This window comes from Acomys russatus, chromosome 32, assembly GCF_903995435.1.
Source record: "Acomys russatus chromosome 32, mAcoRus1.1, whole genome shotgun sequence".
In the NCBI taxonomy this organism is placed as follows: domain Eukaryota; kingdom Metazoa; phylum Chordata; class Mammalia; order Rodentia; family Muridae; genus Acomys; species Acomys russatus.
Window position 1 is genome coordinate 21,045,491 of NC_067168.1, and position 4,328 is coordinate 21,049,818.

Genomic DNA, 4,328 nt, shown 5'->3' on the forward strand with positions numbered 1-4,328 from the left:
ATCTACATAATTTTTTTAAAAAATGACTAAGTAATTTTATGTTTGGGGAATCTTTGAGCACTCCATGATGTGGAACTCAAATATAGTCTCTGCAAACACCAAGAGTACTGCCAGTTCTTCACAGAACATTTGCTTAATTGAAAAGCAAACTTAAACGGAAGGAAAAAGGAACTTAGAGCAAATGTTACAAAAAGGGTGTTGTTTCTTAGTTGGTAGAAATTTGATTAGGATTATAGAGACCCATTCTATTAATGTTGTTGAACATATGAACATTGTTCGTATTATCAGTACCACACTTGCTGCTGGCAGTAGGCAGATGTTTAAATGAGGTACCTCCGAAGTTTAGAAGTGAGGAAAAATAAATTACTTTCAGTGATCCCCTCTGTCAAATTCTCCCAGAAGAAATCAAGCAGAGATAAGAAATGTCACGTAAAAGAAACATTTTTTTTTTCAGATCCATAAAATTCTATTATAACAAAATTGAAAAAGTGGGCACGTAAAAAATTAGTTATGTCAATCAAAATGGAACTGGTAGTAGCACAAGATGTAAAAAAAAAAAAAGACATCCATGAAAGGAAAAAATCCAAAATTAAATTTAATTCAACTGCCTTATTTATGTAAGTGAAACTTACATAGCTTGTAATTTTCACATATTTAAGTGAAATGGCCAATTGTCATTGATCTACCATGATCTTCTTAAGGAAATATTTTCTGTTACTATCCCAAAATGGCCCGATCCATCCATTATTGGTATATGGCCCATACAATAGCTAATTTGCTTAAGATGACTATATTAATTGACTTTCAGGGTTTACATAGTAGTTCCAAAAGACTGATAGATTCATTCTTAAATTCACCCTTTCTGAAGCTTTCTGGCTGCATGACACCCCGCTGTGATGGGCTACCCCCTCCAACTGTGAACCACAATAAGCCATTCCTTTCTCAAGTTGCTTTTGTTAAATATTTTTTATTACGGCAACAAACAAAGAAACTAATGTATCTTTCAAATCTCATAATAAGCTGCTTTTCTAAAAATGAGACTAATTTCAATCCATCATTCTAATCCAAGTTCATGTATTGTTTTACAGCTCTCCTGGGAGCTGGCATACATCGATTTTAGCATGAAAATGCATATCATGGGAAAATATCAATGAACCTTGGCGTGCCAGTTGATTTGTGAGCATGTTTTACATGGAGAGGGGTGGCAAATGCCAAGCTCAGTTCAGATCCACGTGATTCTATCTGATCAGGCAGAACTGACGCATGCTGTTAACAAAACACCCCTCAAACTTGTCAGAAGACTAAGTCACAAGGCGGTGAAAACAAAAGCTTAAAGCTGCTCTGTTGGTTTCAGGTGTGCAGGAGCTGAGTCCACTTGTGCTACAATGACAAGCGATCATGAATCTCTTGGCCTGACCTTTTTTTTTTTCCTGCTATTCTTCTACTGTAAGATGATTGGCGCCCACCCCACACACGCAGCTTCCTTACTCTCTGGTCCACTTATCTCAGTGCAGCAATTGAGTCAATTAACATGGCCGGAGAGCAGGATATAGCTAAACCTCCACTCAGGTTGGACAGAGAAGGAGGCGCCTGGAGGAGCAGGGAAAACCAGACTTGATAACATGAATAACACTATCAAATGTGATCATTTGTACAACTATATACAACGGCATCAAATAAAGTCAGTTGAGCCAAATAGGCAATGCTCTAGAGAAGCAGGTAGTTTATTCCTGTCTAAATACTGTTCTTTTTTTTTTCCCCTAATATAAAAATGCTGTATAAGCTGAGCAGTGGTGGCACACAGACTTGATTCCAGCACTTGGGAGGCAAAAGCAAGTAGATCTCTGAGTTCGAGGCCAACCTGTTCCAAGACAGCCAAGGCTACACAGGAAAATCCAGTCTCAAAAAAGCCTAAATAAATAAATAAATAAATAAACAAATAAATAAATAAGTCACTATATGAAGCTATAATTTTACATTAGGTGAAAAGAAACAGGAGAAAAAGTACAGGCTCTGCCTGTCTCTTCAGACCTGTCATCTTCTATCTGCAGCATTACACTACAACTCTCTTAATTACTGTAGTGTACAATTCTTCAACAACCAAATGATAATTGTGTGGCTGTCCTGACTTTCGTTCTCCAACACACAAAATGCCAACATGCTCTCTTCTCAGTGCAAATCACTGACCTATGCTGGTATCCAGTGATCTCTACAACAGCCCTGGGCCCAAATTATGTGCCTTACTTGGGGCTGGGAACACATGGGATCCCATCAGAGATTCAAAGACAAGGCACTGCCAGGTTGACCTTTCTAATGACGGAAGATAACAGGTACTCTGACCTCGATTCATATTCCTGCCAGCACAGTAACCCTGAGTGAATTATAAATAGAATCTAGTCAGATTTGTTTTTCTCTTTATTTGAAATATAATGGGTCGTGTCTTAGCCAATTTTTTAGTGGGAAAGAAACAAAAAATTAATCACAATTTCTATGCAAAATGATCCCCAGTAAAGAATTTGCAGGCCATTATAGACATGTGACCCACTTGGGGGAAGGGACACACAGACTTTGGCATGCCTCGTTAGGGAAAATAAACAGCACTCAAAGTCAGCCCCAAATGATTTCCTACCCGAAATAAAAGCAGTGTTGTTACATAACATTGTGTTAAGTCTCAAACATTTGTGAGATTCTTTTTTCTAAGAGTCTTAATGTAGTCTGAGCAAACTTCATCAGTTGCAAAAAAAAAAAAAAAAGATCTCTGGAAAATGTTCCAAATTTTCAAAACAACAAAAAAAGAGTCAATCTTGATATTGTGCTATAGACTGACTGTAAGATTCAGAAAAATGTGATTAACCCATGAATTTTCTGCTATGAAAGCATGATCCAGTTGCCCCCAACTCCTTATCTACTTTTTAAACTCCACTAAGTGTATATAGTTATGGAACATGCCCTAGAATAGGAACAGCCATCATATATTGTGTTCGCTATGTTCCAGTCAACAATGTTTCAAGATAGCAGCACCTGACATTTCCTTTCACTAGCATAAGAGTTAGCATGACTTTATATCTCTAGTACTTGGTGTTTTTGTATTTACGGTCATGATGCTTGCCTTTAATCCCCACACTTGGGAGGCAGGCAGAAGCACTTGGATCTCTGTAAGTTCAAGGCCAGCCTGGTCTACAGAGTGAATTCTAGGACAGCCAGGCCTACACAATGAAACCCTGCCTGAAAAATAATTACAACAAAATAACGGTGATCAAGAACCCATTGTTGTTTAAGTAAATAGAATTCCAAGATGCCTTATCATCTCAGCCTTGGTGTCACTCCTAGGATTTCATTACACTGCATGATCAAAAGTATTTGGTGGATGGGATCACAGCTCCTAATCAGCTGACTTTGAAGTAAGGACCCAAAATGTCACATCGACACTGTAAAAGCAGGGTTTTCTCTAGGTGGCTGCAGAGCACAATTCAGGGGAAAGTTGAAAGCACAATGAGAATCCCACGTAAGAGAGAGCATCCATCCTGGTTGGGAAACTAAAGGAGAGAGGGATGGATGAAAGAACAGAAGTCAGCCCTCCCTCACAGGCAGCCAGGAAGAATCAGAATCAGCCTCAGTCCTAAAGCCACACCGATGTCTGCCAACAATCTAAGGTGGTGTGAAGGCACAGCTTCTTCTCTGGAGCTTACAGATAAGAGCCCACCCCTGCTGACACCTGGACTGCGACCCCGTGGAGTCTCTCAGAAGAGAGGCCATCCTCCCATAAGACAAAAAGCCAACAAGCTGATGTTGCGCTAATTTACTCTGTGTGGCTTTTTTTTTTTTTTTTTTTTTTTTTTTTTGTATAGCTATAAGAATCTAAAAAACCGTGTTGTATGAAAGGAGAGAAGGTTAGCACTCCCCTTGACAAGGATGGAAGAGGCCCTTGGGCCTAACAACACGCATACGGTTAAGGCATTGCCACCTACTTCGTGGCATCTAACCACTGTTTTTCTCACATACTCTGGTGCCTCACATTTGACCATGTCCCCTGGAGGGGGAGACCTGGTGGCACTCAGAGGAAGGACAGCAAGTAGCCAAGAAGAGACTTGATACCCTATGAGAATATATAGGGGGACGTAATCCCCCTCAGGAACAGTCATAGGGGAGGGGAATAATGGGAAAATGGGGGGGGGGAGGAATGGGAGGATACAAGGGATGGGATAAACATTGAGATGTAACAAGAATAAATTAATAAAAAAAAATTATATTAAATAAAAAAAAAAAAAAAAAAAAGAATCTAAAAAACCTTCAGTGACTGAGTAGGTAGTAGTCCGGGCACCAAGTCA

The 4,328-nt window shown here is 39.4% G+C and overlaps 1 non-coding gene across 1 annotated transcript; it reads left to right on the plus strand.

Moving 5' to 3' along the window:
- The first annotated feature begins 3,868 nt into the window (after positions 1–3,868).
- Positions 3,869–3,994, plus strand: LOC127184469 (U6atac minor spliceosomal RNA). Its single transcript, XR_007830115.1, has one exon. It is a non-coding gene; the product is annotated as a U6atac minor spliceosomal RNA (small nuclear RNA).
- Positions 3,995–4,328: the final 334 nt, after the last annotated feature.